At 34.8% G+C, this 17,476-nt stretch overlaps 1 protein-coding gene and 1 pseudogene across 3 annotated transcripts in view; one reads left to right on the top strand and one right to left on the bottom strand.

Moving 5' to 3' along the window:
* Positions 1–17,476, bottom strand: part of ADAD1 (adenosine deaminase domain containing 1) — a 109,026-nt gene that overhangs the window by 3,536 nt on the left and 88,014 nt on the right. The window lies entirely within an intron of this gene.
* LOC123393039 lies at positions 6,911–7,051 on the top strand (annotated as a pseudogene).

Below are 17,476 nucleotides of genomic sequence, written 5' to 3'. Positions count from 1 at the left end.
CATCCAAAAGTACATAAAGAAGTTAAATATAATTTAACACCAAAAAACCTCCAAATGATCCAAATCAAAATGGGCAGAAGACATGAACAAAGAAGATATATGGATGGCCAATAGACATGAAAAGATGCTTAACATCATTCATCTTCAGGGAAATGCAAATCAAAACTACAATGAGTTATCACCTCATACTAGTTTGAATGGCTAAAATCAACAACATAAGAAACAGCAGGTTTTAGTGAGTATGTGGAGAAAAAGCAATTCTCATGCACTGTTGGTGGGCATGCAAACTAGGGCAGCCATTGTAGAAAAGAGCACGGAGGTTCCTCAAAAACTAAAAATAGAATTACCAGGAGTGCCTGGGTGGCTTAGTCAGTTAAGTGTCTCCCTTTAACTCAGGTCATGTCCTGGGGTCCTGGGATTAAGCCCCATGTCAGGCTCCCTGCTCAGTGCGGAGTTTGTTCTCCCACTCTCTTTACCTTTCTCCTTCCTTGTGCTCCCTCTTTCTATCTCTGAAATAAACAAAATATTTAAAAAATTTTAAAAAATAGAATTACCATATGATCCAGCAATCCCACTACTGGGTATTTGGCCAAAGAATATGAAAACACTAATTTGTAAAGATACATACCCTATGTTTATTGCAGCATTATTTATAATAGCCAAATCATGGAAGTAACCCATGTCCACTGATAAATGATAGGTAAAAAAGATGTGATGTATATATACACAATGGAATATGACTCAGCCATGAAAAGAATGAAATCTTGTCATTTACAACAACATGGGAAGACTGAGAGTATAATGCTAAATGAAATAAGTTAGTCAGAGAAAGACAAATACCACATGATTTCACTTAAATGTGGAATTTAAGAAACGAATAAAGAAAAAAAAGACAAACCAAAAAACAAACTCTTAACTATAAAGAACAAATTGAGTATTACTAGAGGGAAGGTGGGTAAGGTGGATGGGTGAAATAGGTGAAGGGATTTAAGAGTACGTTTATCATGATTGAGTCAAGTACAGAAATATATAAACTATACTGGAATCAAAATAGATAATATTCTTCTCGTACCCACTTAAGCCCCCATGTTGCATCACCACTTCCTCATATCAGGGAGATCATATGATAGTTGTCTTTCTCCGCTTGACTTATTTCGCTAAGCATGATACGCTCTAGTTATAAAAATACAGGACACATGGGTGGCTCAGTGGGTTAAGCCTCTGCCTTCATCTCAAGTCCTGATCTCAGGGTCCTGGGATCAAGCACCGCATCAGGCTCTTTGCTCAGCAGGGAGCCCACTTCGCCCTCTCTCTGCCTGCCTCTCTGCCTACTTGTGATCTCTCTCTCTCTCTAATAGATAAATAAAATCTTTAAAAATAAATAACAAATAAATAATAAAAATAAATAAAGTATTGGTTGCAGACAATGACTTAAGCCAAAACTAAAATGACAGATGCATAGCTTTTTCAAATTACTTTTCTGCCAGTATCTACTCATGCACTGAGTCTTTACTCTAAGACTCAGTATAAGAGAGCACAGGGAGAAAGTTGGCTAGAGAAAAGATATTAGAAAGTTAGGACTTTAATTTGCATATGAATACACCGGCAAAGGCCTGGCTGTAGAGGATATTGGAACTAATGTTCCAACATCCATTTTATTTCAGGATATTTGTATAAGCCAATCATGATAAGACTATGTCCCTTGGAACTGTTAATTGGGGGATGAGTAGACCTAAGCCAATATGGATCAAGGACCTACTGGAGTTCCTGGGAAAAGGTCTAGTTTCAGTCTCCTGCTAGAAATAATCAAGGAAGAATTTTATTCTAGCTGTTGTTTGCAACCATATTATGACCATGAGAGTAATCAGTTTTGACAGAAAGCCAACTCCATGGCAGCAGAGAATTGGGGTGCTTAATGACATCTCTAAGATGCTAAATCAATTAGCTCTGAAATTGAGCCTACTTTAAGACTTCCTAACAAGTGAAATAAATATCTTTGGTGTTCAGGCCAATTTGAAGCAGGGCTTCTGTAGCTTATGACTGCAGTATTCTATCTAACATGGAATTTGGTACCTGAAACTGAAGTGCTCTAAGTTTCAGACCCTAAAATGTGATGTACAATTTGTTGAGTGGAGAAAAGTGGGACCAATAACAATGGGCACTCCATTATTATTCCTGGTCGAAAAGGTTCTAGAAACTTGCTTGAGAAAGAGTATAACTGTCTTATCTTGGGGGACAGATCTATGCCTATTAAGGCTATAGTATTTGAGGAAATGATAGGAAATTAAGAATATTGGAATACATCAGCTCCTTCTTGCTGCCTTAGTAAAAGCCTATAAGAGAGAAAATGAAACTAAAGGTGGCTCATTTGATAGCAGAGAAGGAACAAAATATAGTTCTTTTCCAAGGGAGGACTTCTCTGTCTATAACATATATTCTAAGTTTTTTGAGAGTCCAATAATTTTGATCCTTGAATGCTAAAAACAAACCAAAAAACAAAGACCAAGAAACAACAATAACCAAAAAATCAAACACCAAAACAAATGAAATGAAACAAAACACCAAAGACTTTTCTTACAACAAGTAACAAAAGGGGTGGAGTGTAAACATCTACAGACAAGGTTTAGAAAACTCCCAGAAACTAGGTAGAATGATTAATGGCAATCTTTCCTTACTGAAGCCAAAACATAAAGACTGGGAGAGGTGGCTGTTTCTTCAAATGTAAAGACACCTTGAAAAATACAAGGATTCAGGTAAAGATTCAGGGAAATATGACACAAGAAAAGAACAAAATAAATCATTATTAGCCAACCCTAAAGAAATGAAGATCTATGTATTTCCTGATAAAGAATTCAAAATAATCATCTCAAATAAGGTCAGTGAGTCACAAAAGAATACAGATAACTAAACAAAACAGGAAAACAAAATATGAACAATATGAAAATATCAACAGTCATAGAAACCACAAAAAAGAACTAAACAGAAATTCTGAACATCAAGAATTTAATAATTGAATAGAAAAATTCAATAGATAGCTTCAACATCCAACTTGACCAAGCAGAAGAAAGAATCCATGAACCTGAAGCCAAGTCACTTGAAAAAAATAATGAGAAAGAACAAAGAAAGCCTGAGGGAATCATGGAACATCATCAAGTGTAACAGTATGCACATAAAGGAGAGAGAGGAAAAGGAACAGAAAGCTTAAAGATATACAGGAATTTCAACATAATAAAGATTATATATGACAAGCTATAGATAACATCATATGCAATAATGAGAAATTGAAAGTATTTCCTTTAAGATCACTAACAAGACAAGGATATCCATTGTTCCCACACCTATTCAACATAGTACTAAAAGTCCTAACCACAGCAAAGAGGCAAGTAAAAGAAGTAAAAGCCATCTGACTGAGAAAAGAAGATACACTATCTTATAGATGACATGATCTTATATGTAGAAAACCCTACAGACTACACACACACACACACACACACACACACACACCTATTAAAACTAATAAACAAATTCAGTAAAGTTAAAGGATACAAAATTAATATACAAAAAATCAGATGCATTTTATATAACTATCAGTGAACTATCTGAAAAAGAAATTAAGAAAATAATCACATTTACAATTATATAAAAAAAGAAAATACTTAAGAATAAACTTAACCAAAGAAGTGAAAGACTTATACACTGAAAACTATAAAACAATGGTAAAAGAAGACACAAAACATTGGTAAGATAGCCCATGTTCACAAGTTGGAAGACAATATTGTTTAATAGCCATACTACTCAAAGAAATCTATACAGTCAAGATCAAAATCTCAATGACATTTTTTAAAGGAATAGAAAAAAAAATCCTAAAACACATTTAGAACCATGGAGGTCCCCAAATAGCCAAGACAATCTTGAGAAAGAAAAACAAAGCTGAAGCAATTATACTTCCAGATTTCAGTACAGCATTTTGTATGGGCAAGATGAACAGGTTCTAGAGATCTGCTATAAAATATATTGCCTATTGTTAATAATATTATATTGTATACTAAAAAAATAGTTAACAGGGTTTATCTTATGTTAAGTGTTATTACTACAAAAAGAGGGAGAGTACAAGATAGATTCGTTTATTACTTTAATTGTGGTGATAGCTTCATGGCTATGCCTATGTCAAAACTCATAAAATTATATATAGTAAATATGTATGCACATTTTGGTATATCAGTTGTACTTCAATAAAGTTGTGGAACGGGGCACCTGGGTGACTCAGTTGGTTAAGAGTCCAACTCATGATTTCAGCTAGGTCATGATCTCTAGGGTTGTGGAATTGAGCCCCCTGTTTAGGTTCCACACAGAGTGGGGGGTCTGCTTGGGATTCTCTCCCTCACTCTCTTTCTCTCTGCTCCTCCTCCCACATGTGCTCTCAAATAAATAAATACTCTTAAAAAAATAAACTTGTGAGGAAAAAAGTTAAAGGCTGAAAGCATTTGTATTATTAGAAATTAGGTTCACATTGGTTGAGCTATATCTTTATTGTGGTCAACCATAAAATGTGAAAAATTTTTCCAATTTTTTAAATAAAGTTTGCCCATTGAAATAATATCCCTAGTTATACAAGATTTTTGAGTCACATACATATTGCTGACAGAATTAAAATATAATGGTTGTTTGGGGTGCCTGGGTGGCTCAGTGGGTTGAAGCCTCTCCCTTCAGCTCAGGTCATGATCTCAGGGTCCTGGATCAAGCCCCACATTGGGCTCTCTGCTCAGCAGGGAGCCTGCTTCCTCCTCTCTGCCTGCCTCTCTGCCTACTTGTGATCTCTGTCAAATAAATAAATAAAATCTTAAAAAAAAAAAAAAGAAAGAAAGAAAAGAAAGTGGATCTCTCTGAGGCTGAACACCTAAATAGAAACAACTGGGAACAAGTGAGTCTAGAGGGAAACCAGGCTCACTGATGCCAATTCCCCAACCTACCCGTCCTCACTATGCTTTCTTACTGTATCTGGAGATGTAGACCAAATTATTTGAATTGCATAGTAAATTTGGAGACAGAGGGAGATTAACCATTCCCATTAACTTAATATATAACTTTCATGTTTTACCTATTGCTTCTAGTTAATTGATTTATTTATGACTTCGTAGAAATTTTAAGCCCAGTATATATGACCAAGGAAATACTGAAATCCAATGGAATGGTTAAGGGTGGATATTTGAAAGAATGTAAAAAATTTTAGTATGGTGATTTTATTTGTAAAATTCTGCAAAAACTGCAGATATTCATGGGTAAAACTAGGTAATAAAAGATTGGTTTGCCTCTATTTGATTAAATGGAAGTAATACTTCAACCAAAACACTTTATTGAGCAGAAATGGGTAAGTAAAAAATGACCTTTCTCTCTGCATTTATCACTCTTAGGTGTGACTAAAAGCACAAACTTTAGTCCATGTAACTTGGGAAATTTGAAAACAGACATCTCTTGGTCATGTTAAAACAACCTTCTCTTAATAAACATTTTCTTTTATCCATGAATCTACTCCTACCATCCTGCCATTTGTGTCTTACAAAATTAGAAATATTTGCAATAATTATTTAAGTTGTAAACTACATGAATCCAAGAACGAACAGGTGTGAAAAAATAAACCCAAGAAGAAATACCACAAATGGGGGAACTAAGTTTTCCTTTGATTGCTATCTGCTTAGTGGAGCAGGAAAAATATTCTCTCACTCAGCTATCTGATTTAAGACAACTGCTCTTTTAGTTCTTTTTGGCCAAAAAATTACCAACATGTAAATTAATAGAAAGTACACTCTTAGGAAATAAACTACATGTCACACTAAATGTTTATGGTAATTGTGAAGTACAAAGTTTATCTATCATAGTATAAATACATATCACAATTTTTCTCAAAATATATGGCCTAATCACAAAGAGAAAAACCTTTATAAAAGCATGTCATATAACTATGAAGAGTAGTGTTAAGATGGAAAAGTTCCATGGAAGGACCAACTTTTCATTTCAGATTATAAATAAACATTGAAGGAAATCAGAACATACACTTGATCATACATAGTAGAAATCAGTAAAGATTTTTTTTCATTATAAGGGCACATTCTTCTGCTCTCCTAGAATTCAGGCACTTAACTATTTGAGAAGCAGTTTACTTTTTCTAACCAGAACACTACAAAATGGCCATCTACTAAGGGCTATTTTTTGGCCAATATAAGAAAAAAATGAACAATTTCCTTGCTTACTCATGATGAAATAGTTTCGTGTCAAAACTTCAGGTGGATTACTGCATACATCTTTCTCCCCCACACCAACTTTTTCTACCAAAACTTTGAACACTCTAGCTGATTCCACATATGATAGCATTGCTTCATTTTAAATCTCTCAATACATGATAAATTTACATACAAACCTGATGTTATACCTCATGTTCACAAATTGGCAAATAAAATGCAACTTTATCTTTTATTTAATTAATCAAGGCTTTTCTCAAGGAAATGATGTTATGTTCCTAAACTAGGTTCAGTTCCAAATAGTGTTTCTGTAAAATTTGGGCATGAGAAAAGGAAGTCATTCCTGTGTTTGGCTCTTTCAATTTCTCTTCAATAATATTACTAGAGGAATCTTTGTAAAATGCAAATACAAAATCTATCAATAGCTAAAAAAAATAAAATCTATCAGTAGTTTTCCATCGTACTCAGGAAACATCCTAATTCTTTAGAATGACATACTGTAAATATTTATTGAATGACAATTATGTGTCAGATACTGTTATAACACCTAGGGATAGCAACAGACATCCCTGCCTTCATAGGGTTTATATTAAAGTGGAAGGACACAGACATTTAAAGAATAAATAAGAAAATTATGCAATGTAATTAGAAGGAGATAATAAGAGGGGGAATAAATCGCTTCTACGGCCTTTTGGCTAAGATCAAGTGTAGTATCTGTTCTTATCAGTTTAATAAGAGGGGGAAAAATCAGGGAAGGGAGATATCTAGTTCCTGGGAGGTCAATATTAATAAGGTGATCAGAAAAGAAAGACATTTGAGCAAAGAACTAAAGGCGGCAAGGGAATAAGTCAAGCGGATTTTGAGGTAGATAACCTTTTAGGCAGAAGAGCAAATGCAATGGCCATGAGGATGTCACATGCTGTTTTGTTCAAGGAGCAGTAAGAAGGCCAGTGTGACTGGAGGTAAGTGAGAGAGAAGAGTAATGAGGGAGGATATTATTGATAAGGGGGAACTTGTAAACCAACTAATGACTTTGGCTTTTACTTTTGGTGAGATGGGATGCCACTTGAAGATTCTGATAAGCATGATATAATTTGATTTATATTTTAGAAGGATCATTCTGTCTCCTGTGTGAAGAGAGGTTTTTAGTGGAACAAGAACTTAAGAAAGGAGTACCATTTATGACAATGATCGAAATTTTAAAACAAATGCTGATAATTGCTTAGACTAGAGTGGGAGAGAGAGCTGTGGTTAGAAGTGCTGGATTGACAATAAATTCTGAAGATAGAACCAATAAGATTTCTTGACAGATTGAATATGGAGCACAAAAGAAAGAAAGTAAACAAAGATGACTGCATAGATTTTTGTTTTGAGCAGTTAGTAGAATATGGAATTCCCAATAATGAGTGACAGAGAAGACTTATAGAACCATTTCAGGAACCATTGCCAAATTTCTACAGTATTTGTTAGTACAGTTATTTATCTTAACCCACTGAGCCACCCAGGCGCCCAGTACAGTTATTTATCTTAAATATGTTTTTTAAACATTCAAATATACTGATGTTAAAGGATATCATTTTCATTTGCTACTCAAAGAAAAGAGCATTATCACTACCTCAATGTGCGGGCCTTAATTAGGTGATGATAATTGGCAATAGGAGTGGTGATTGAATGCCCTTCAGTATCTTTCACTGTTTAATAATAATGACAATCAGAGAAAGACAAGTATTATATGATATCTCTGATATGAGGAGTTTGAGAGGCAGGGTGGGAATTTGTAGGGGCAAGGGAGGGAAAAATTAAACAAGATGGGAAAGGGAGGGAGACAAACCATAGGAGATTCTTAATCTCAGGAAACAAATTGAGGGTTCCTGGAGGGGAGGGTTGGATGCTGTGGCTGGGTTATGGACATTGGGAAGGGTATGTGCTATGCTGAGTGCTGTGAATTGTGTAGGACTGATGATTTATAGACCTGTAGCCCTGAAACAAATAATACATTGTATGTTAATAAAAAAGGAAATAAAATCTTTTAAAAAGGAAAAAATAATAATGACAATCTTAAGTTTTAATTTATTGATTTCATTCTTCTTAATTTTAAGAATACAGTTGTTTTACATATACTGGTTATATACACAATTCTCAGAGATAAATGCAGTATCATTTGGGGACATTGTTTATTTCAGTATAGCCACAAACCAAAAGAATATTGCATATGTTTCAACCACAATTATGAAACTAGCAAAATAAAACAACAACTTTGAGATATAATCTATACACCATGAGTATACAATTCAGTGGTTTTCTAGTATATTCATGAAATTGGGCAACTATCACCACTATCTAATTTTAGAACATTTTCATCACCCCAAAAAGAAACCTCATGCCTATTAGAACTTACTGTTCATTCTCTCTTATCACAGCCCCTGGAAACCAGTAAACTACTTTCTGCCATGATGGATTTGCTTTTCCTGGATATTTTATGTAAATGGAATCATACAGTATTTGGCTTTTTGTGACCACTTTCTAGAAATTAGCATAACGTTTTCAAAGTTCATCTGTGTTGTAGAATGTATCAGTTCTTCAGTATTTCCACTGCCAAATAGTATGTCATTGGGTGGGTATGCAACACTTTATTTATCCATTCATAAGTTGATAGGCATTTGGCTTGCTTCCACTTTTTGACTATTTTAATTAATGCTGTGACCATTTGTTTACAAGCTTTTGGATATGCTTTCATTTCTTTGGCATATACCTAGAAGTGGAACTGCTGGATCATACAGTACTCTAATATATTGAGAAACTGCCAAATTATTTTCCAAAGCAGCTGAGCCATTTTTTTACATTCCCACTAGCAATACATTATGGTTCTATTTCTTCACATCTTTGTCAACACTAGCTATTGTCTTTTTTTATGTTAGTTATCCTAATGGGTATGAAATGGCACCTCATTGTGCTTTTTGTTTGCTTTTCCCTATTGATTAATGATATTCAGCGTTGTCTCATGTGCTTTTTGGTCATATGTACATTTTTTTTTTTTTAAGAAATGTCCATTCAAATCATGTGGCCATTTTTAAATTAAGCTATTAGCCTTTTCATTGTTGAGTTGCAAGTGTTCTTTATACATTCTGGATACAAATCACTTATAAGATTCATGATTTGCAAGTATTTTCTTCCATTCTGTGAGTTATCTTTTGACTTTCTTTATGCTGTCCTTTGAAGGACAAAAGTTTCCTATTTTAATAATGTCCAATTTATTTTTTCTTTTGTTGATTTTGCTTTTAGTGACATAACTAAGGAACCACTGACTAATTCAAAGTCAAGAATATTTACTACTATGTTTTATTCTATGAGCTTTGTTATTTTAGGTCTATAATTCAGTTTTGGTTAATGTTTGTAAATGGTATGAAGTAGGAGTCCAACTTCATTCTTTTGCATATAAATATGCAGTATTTTTGTGATTTATTTAAAAAAAATTTTTTTTTAACAAGTCCCAGTACCAGCTGTTGAAAAGATTATTCTTCCTCCCTTTGGCATCCTTGCCAAAAACTAACTGACCATAAATTTAAGGGCTTCTTTCTAGACTCTCAATTCTATTCCATTGATCTATATGTCTGTTCTTATGCCGGTAAAAACTAGCAAATTGTACACTTAGCAATTAACTGTCCATCCATCCCTTTACATTCACAGTTATACTAGAGCATCCCTATATGTCTGTTTTTCCTACTAAAATGTAAAATTTTGTAGGCTAGGGATAGCTTCTTATTTTTGTCCTCCTATAGCCCATGATGTTGTTCAATAATGTACCTTAAATATTTTGCAGACAAAAAACCCTAAATATGACTGTCTAAAAAGAACATGACCTAATGTACTGTTAACTGCATACACAGTTGACCCTTAAACAACATTGGTTTAAATTGCACAGATCAGATTTTTAAAATAAACACAGGATAATGCTGTAAATGTATTTTCTCTTCCTTATGATTTCCTTAACATTTTTTCTCTAGTTTACTTTATTAGAAGAATATGGTATATAACACATACTACATATAGTATATGTTTTAATCAACTGTTTCAGTTATCAGTAAAGTTTCCAGTCAAAAACAGTCTATCAGTTAAAATTGGGGGGAGTCAAGGGTTACACATGGATTTTCAACAGTGCAGAGGCTAGTGCCTGTAACCCCCACATCGTTCAAGAGTCAACCGTAATGAGAAGGCCAAAATAACAGTGGCTTAAGCAGATATGTTTCTCCTTCACATAGAAGAATTTAGGAACTAAGCAATCAGAGTTTATTTGGCAGCTACATAAAAATATCAGTATCATATCTCTTAGTTTTAACACACCTAGATTATGGACCCCTGTCCTTAAGGTCTAGAAGAGTTACTAGAGCTTCAGCCATTATATCTGCATGCACACTTCATTGCAAAGGGAAAGTAGGGAAAATGATCTTTATTGAGAAGCAGCAATATATCCCACTAAGAAGCAGGATTCTTTTTCTAAGCTGGAGGGAAGAATGGATATTAGGATGAAATTATCATTCTCTACAACAAAAATAACAGAGTAACTTTTAAAAAATCCTTTGGGCCTGAAGAAAGCAAAGTATTTAGGAAGCTCCAAGGTGATTTAGTGTCTTGTAGCTGCCCTGATAAGACTGGTCTGAGATGAGTTTGGGATGGATGTAGAGCTTGTTCTTCTTTTAACTTAGACTCCGATGCCCTAGCTAACTGTGACCCTTATGTAGTTCTATCCTCACCAGTGGAGTGTGGCACTTGAATTTATATTCCCTAGGAAATGGTACCTTACAGTCTAAATCTAAATCTTCCCTAAATGCTTGATCCATCAAATTTGATCACTTTGGGCTCCATTTTCACAAGAACCTACTATAGTGTACAGAACAACCAATTAATCTCTTAAAATCAAAGAAATACTAGGGTTTTATTACCTTAATTCTAAGTAGTGGTGAGCAAGTCAACAGAACTTTCATTGATTTTTTAACCACACAAAAGTATTTCCTTTTTTTTTTTTTTAAGTATTTCTAATAGTTGGAATTTCGCCACTATATAGCCAACCACAGAAACTGAATGCAGGAGTAAGAGTGTGTTATCTCCAATTACATGAGTGTGAGACAACAAATATTTTTTGTCTTCTGTATATTCTACACTGAAAACATGTTATCTTTTGCCTGACCTATATATATGTACTTTCAATACTCAACAATAATTTTTTGCACTTTTATGTTGCCTCTTACCCTGTTCGTAGGTAGTTCTAAATCAAACAACCATGATTTCTCATTTGAAGGAGTAAAATTCTTAAGCATTATTTTTCTTCCTGTTTTCAAAACATTATGTCATCATTCTGGTCTATGAAGCAACAAACCTGCAGCCGCTCTTTTAGGAACTATACCTGCATCTTAACGGAACAAGTATTTTCCTTGGAGAACTCTTATTATTGCTGCCCCAAGCTATACCCCAAACTCAGAATAACAAAACTGTAAGGTTGCCCATTATACCCATAACATCTAAGTTTCCTTCTAGATGGTCCCTGGAGTGCTCCAAGGGTTTACTCCCTCACCTTAGAGAAGAAGAAATGTTAAAAAAAAAATCAGTTGTTCTTGCTATGCGTCATATTTCAAAATTAACTAAATGGTTTTCTAAGAACTGCCCTGTTTTGCAGAATAACAATGTTGGGAATCTATGAAAAGTGAGAGTGAGGGAGTAAGAGTGAAGGGTGGAGGATTGAGAAAAGGCTTAGTTTCTCCAGGTTGATTTTGCATAGGAAGAGTGCTATTGATATGGATATTTTCAATGACTATGTGCCTTTAAGATGGATAGAAGCTTTGTCATATTTGTATACAAGAGCTGATATAATAATTGTCAACAAGCTTACTAAAAGACTTTATTCCTAGGTTAAAATAACCTTATCCTATGGCTCACAATTTATGAATCAGATGAAAACATCCCAGAGACTTGTCAATGCTGTAAAGCCCATAATACATTTTTACTCCACAGAAAAATATTCCTGAATCCTTAAGAAATAATTACAGATGCATACACACATACACATAAAAAGGCAGTATAGACCAACCTATATAGGTTGGTCTATACAGGTTGGTCTATAACAGGTTAGGCATAAGAAGTAAAATGAACTCTACAAGAATCTTAATATCATCAGGTGAGTAGTTCAGAATTATTTGCCCAATACTGTGAGACTAGCTTGATGCTTATCAAAGACAGAGGAGAGAATTAAGAAAAAGGTACTTACTTACAAACTTTAAAAAAATTACAAAAGAGGCGAGTTTGATTCTAAAATTAGCCACCTGTATAACAACTTCTGGAAGCTCTACCAGTGTAAAAAAGTCCAGTTTCCATGAGGTGGTGTGAAAGCTCTCTCTTTGGTTCCTAGTATTAGAAGCTATAGGTGCATCTTATTTGCAGAGGCTGGCTCCTCCTCCCATCTCCATGGATCGCATGGGTGGGCCCTGACAGAGTGGTGATTTACTTTATTTCCTCTTTTTCTCTAGCATTACTGTCTTCTGTAATAATTTTTTTGCCTTGATTTGCAGATGTATTATGTGTTCTCGTCTGCTTTTGTTCTAATATCTAACCCTTTTGAAATGGAAATCTCTCCTCAAAATATTAGGCATACTGTGGCTTCCTAAACAAAGCAGATAAAAACAAAGCAAAACACAATTTAAACATTTCTTTGAGGAGGTGGAATCATTACTGTGAATGTTAGTCACTATACTCTGCTACTACACAGGACTCTCAGGACCTGTTGGTGTACATGAGATGACTGGGTCATATACTAAGTTTCCAGAAGGCTGTGCTTTTCTTTGGTTCCTATATTTATTTCACTTTTTAAATACTTTATGCATTTTCTATTTTTCTGTCTACTTCTTATGCCCTATTCTTTTAAACTGTTGGTGATCATTTGTTCTGCACACAGCCCCATTCCTACACTTCTTTTGCAGCTACCAACATCTTGAAAACAATATAGTTGATTAGAATTGGGCTAAAGAAAGCATAGCCATATTAGAAATAAAGAGCTAGCATCCAGGCTATTACTCCACATTCCAGAGCCTATTTCAGATTGAATATCCATAACATGTTTCTTCACTGAGGACAGAATTACTCTCAGTGCAGCATTCCAGGCATACACTGCTAATAATTCAGTGCATGAGAAGAAACCCATTTACCATATTCTCCATGAGATTTGTTGTACAAAGGAATTTTAAAAAATTAATTTTCTGGTCTTTGGTTGTGTTAAAAAATGAGTTTGTCTTTCAACTCAGATCAGGAAAGGCCAATTTTGATGGTAAACAATAGCAGAATGTACCATCTCAAAATATGATTCATTGGCATCAGGATTACATTCCCTCTATTCACCTTTTCATGAATTGCCTTCTCCCCTTTGAAGCCACAGACCTCCATCCCTTTCCTTAGCTCAGGATGGGATATAAGCTTCAGCTGTTTAGGTGCCCTTTGAGTCTCATATTTTTGTGGGGATCCCACAGGTATGCATGTATGCAGTTAAAATTATTACATTTTTCTATTAATCTTTTTTATGGGGGGGGGGTCTCTGCCAAGCACCTAGGTGGGCAGAGGGCAAATGATTGTTCCTTCTCTACAATGGACAGAGTCCCCTTAGGTGGGACTGATATATTATGGAATAATAACCTTATCTCTAGTGACCTCACAGAATGATTAAAAATTATTTGGTTAATTAAATTAGATTCTGAGTTTAATTTGGGTAATGTTGGGATGGTAAAGTTTTCACCTATTTCTTTTTCAACCCTCAAATTAGGCAGATTAGCAAACCTGGATGATATTAAGATATTACGCAAAGGAAATCCCATCATTTTAAACATCTTAGTAGAAAAGGACAAGGTGGTAGATCATGGAATCACTTATTCATTCCAAGTTAATAGATTAGTGTTGTGGGCTTTCATTTATGCTGTCTTGTTTGTTACACATGAGAGTCCAGGGAGGTCCATATTGCCATTTTAAAAATGAAGACATGCTTAGGGAAGATAAATAATTTGTTCAAACTCACACAGCCAATAAATGATAAATAGGATTCCCAGGTCTGACTGACTCCCAGTTCCAATGATGGACCTCAGCATATTAGTATAACCACCAATCAGCACACATTTCACTAGATCCTCTCCTTTCTCCCTCTTGCCGCTTCCCGTGTTTGATAATATGGAACCAATATAGGCAGCACAGAAAAATAAGCTTATACCAATGATAAGGAATGTTAGTTTTTTTACGAACTTCCTGAATAAGTATAAAAAGCCTTAAAATGTTCATAGTCTTTGACCCAGTAATTCCACTTCTAGGATTTTATCCTAAGAGGATGACTAGAAATGTACACAAATATTTATGTGCAAAAGTTTTCAGTGAGTTACAGCACTGTTCATATGGTGAATAACTGGAATTAATGTAAACTCTGATAAAAGAATACAGTCATACAACATAATTTTATGTAATTATTAAACATAATGTTTTAAATGAATATATAATGTGAGATATTTATAACACATTAAAAGAAAAATAAGCATGAAAAACTATAACACAGAAAAAAAGACTAGGTGGACTTATAACAGTACATAATATCAATAGTTACCTCTATAAGGTAAGATTACAGTTGATTTTCACTTTTTTTTAGCTTTTTGTAGTTCCCCAATTTTCTATAATGAATATATATATTATTATGCATTATCTTTAAATTAGATAATAATATTATATTTTTAAACAAAAAATCAGGCTATAGCTTTAAAAATTATTAGTGTTAAAAACAAGACAACAGACCCAAAATGAAGTCACTTATGCTAAGCCCCACATCACTAAACCAAGACTTAATTACAGTTTCTCTTCTCCTAGGAATGAAATCTTAAACCAGTCAATCAGGAATCGCCTGCTCATCACTAGATAATCCACCTGACAGACCCATGCCATCCTCTAAAAGAAAGTATACTGCCTTGTAATAACCAGCTTTTTTTTCTCTTTTTTTGCTTGGTATAAGTTGCTCATCCTTGCTCCCTCTGGCTATAAAAGTCTTTCATTTTGTACAACTCCTCAGAGCTCCCTTCTATCTGCTAGATGGGATGCTACCCAATTCAAATGGATTTTTGTTCAAACTCTTAAATTTTTAAATACACCTCATTTTATCTTTTAACATGAATGATGGAACAATGGATTGTTGATGATACATCCAAAGAAGCTACTGTAGAAGAGGGAAGAACAAATGTTTAACAGAGAACTTAGAAACAAAGTTAGACAGGGAAAGTATTTAAAGGAAGATAATTTTTATCTTCAGAAGATTTTAATGAAAGCACTTATCTTAGCAGAGGAGACAGCTAATATTTACCTGTAAGTTGCAAGCTTAATCCTTAATGTACAAAGAAAATAAAGTTGTTAGTGAAATACATATAACCAGAAAACGTTTCTTTACCTATTCTGCCATAAGAGGAGACAAATGGATGTGAAAGTGCTTTACAGACTTGAAATGTCTTGGAAATCTATTGCTGTTATTGTCAGCTTATCCCATTCTACTTCTGCTAACTGCTGTGTATCTTGACTTGGATCTTATATTTACACAAAAAGAAAGTTCCTAGGGTTTGGAAGATCCTCCCATTCTCATTACATTTAGGCAGTGAAGTGTGTCTAGGTTGCCAAACGCAGACAACTGCCTAGTGTGTGATATCTCATGTCAGCTTTAGAATACTGTACTCCTAAAAGTACAATGCAACTTAAATCCACAGTAGATGCAATTATTTTCTTACTTCACATACAGGAGAAGTGTTAGGAAACATCAAGTTCTCTACTGCTTTTAAAAGACCCCAGAAAGAGATGAAGGAGAGAGAGAGAAAGAGAGAGAGAGAGAGAGAACCTAGCTTCTGTAGCTGTGTGAATTAAGCTGCTCTAACTTCTTAGAAACCCTAAAACTGCTCAGGCAAGGTATTGGTTAGGCGAAGGTGGATGATGCCTTGCCTGACTCATCAGTTATCACTGATAGAGTGAAATGAGATGGAACAGCAGGCACAAACTAATTCAGCCTTCTCTATATAGCCTAATGCACCTAGAATTTAGCATCACTATTTTATACCGGAAATACACATGATCATTAGGGGTCAGGAAGTCTTGGGGTTTTGCTCTAACTTCACCACTACCTTAAGAACGTGTTATTGGGCAAGTTATTTAACCTGTACAAATGTTAAATTTCTTATCAGTAAAATGTGACTCAATGAGATAATGAATTTGAAAACACCTTGTAAAACTAAAAGTACTAAGGAAACAATTCTTCCATCCCAAAAGATTATGAACATTAAAATTGCCCACATGGATGAAAAGCACACATGAATGAGGCATAACTGTGATCCACAGATAGATTTACAGTATTATCACATCATAGAGGGCCAGAGGTCTGATAAAGACTAAGACTGGGCACCAGCCTATGCCTGAAGAAATTCAGGTTTTCACGGGAAGCACAGAGCTCTCAGCTGAATATTCTCTGGATGGTATGGAGATTATTCCTCAATATCCTAATTTCAAAGGGAGACAACTGTGTCTTGAAAAGCCAAGAGGCCTGTAGACACTAATACAGGCATGAAACATCAGTCTAAATTAAAGTTTTATAAAGCAATGAGAAAGGGTCAGGAAGAAAACATTCTTGCAGGAAGTGGAGTCCTTGAAAGTCAGCTTTGATGAATGGACAATGTGTGCAACTGACTGACCAATCTCTTTGGTAGGCAGCTTCAGAGACTAGGGCTTTTCTTTTAAAAGAACTTGGGCTACTCTTGAGTCTAAGAGGCTGAGTCACAATGTTTAGCAATGAAAATATCTTCTTATTGAATAGAATTTTATTTTCAAAGGGGAAGTAGGGGATGTGACAACTGTAGTAGCCTGCAGTCTCTTACTGATTTTATCACCACTACAGCCAGAGAAGCCAGCTGATATGTCAAACATGTTAAAAAGTGAAAGTATGCCACAGTGTATGGTAGTTTTATCCCCAAGCATTTATAGAAAGAAATTAGCAGTCCAGCTTCATAATGGAGCCTGCTATATAATAGGGATAAGCCCGGGGCTTAAGAACTGTCTTCTACAGGGTCCCATCAATGTAGCCATATACTGACCCATTCTCTAATGGAAATAGCTGGAGAACTAGAAATATCAAGACTATGAGAACATCAAAGGCCTCATTGGAAAAGCCCCCACACAGAAAAATGTGTGGGCCTGAATTC

This window comes from Mustela putorius, unplaced genomic scaffold (genome assembly GCF_011764305.1).
Source record: "Mustela putorius furo isolate JIRA1106 unplaced genomic scaffold, ASM1176430v1.1 tig00000721_pilon_pilon_pilon, whole genome shotgun sequence".
Classification (NCBI taxonomy): domain Eukaryota; kingdom Metazoa; phylum Chordata; class Mammalia; order Carnivora; family Mustelidae; genus Mustela; species Mustela putorius.
Note: the sequence above shows the minus strand (reverse complement) of the source record. Positions and strands in the feature narration are given on the sequence as shown.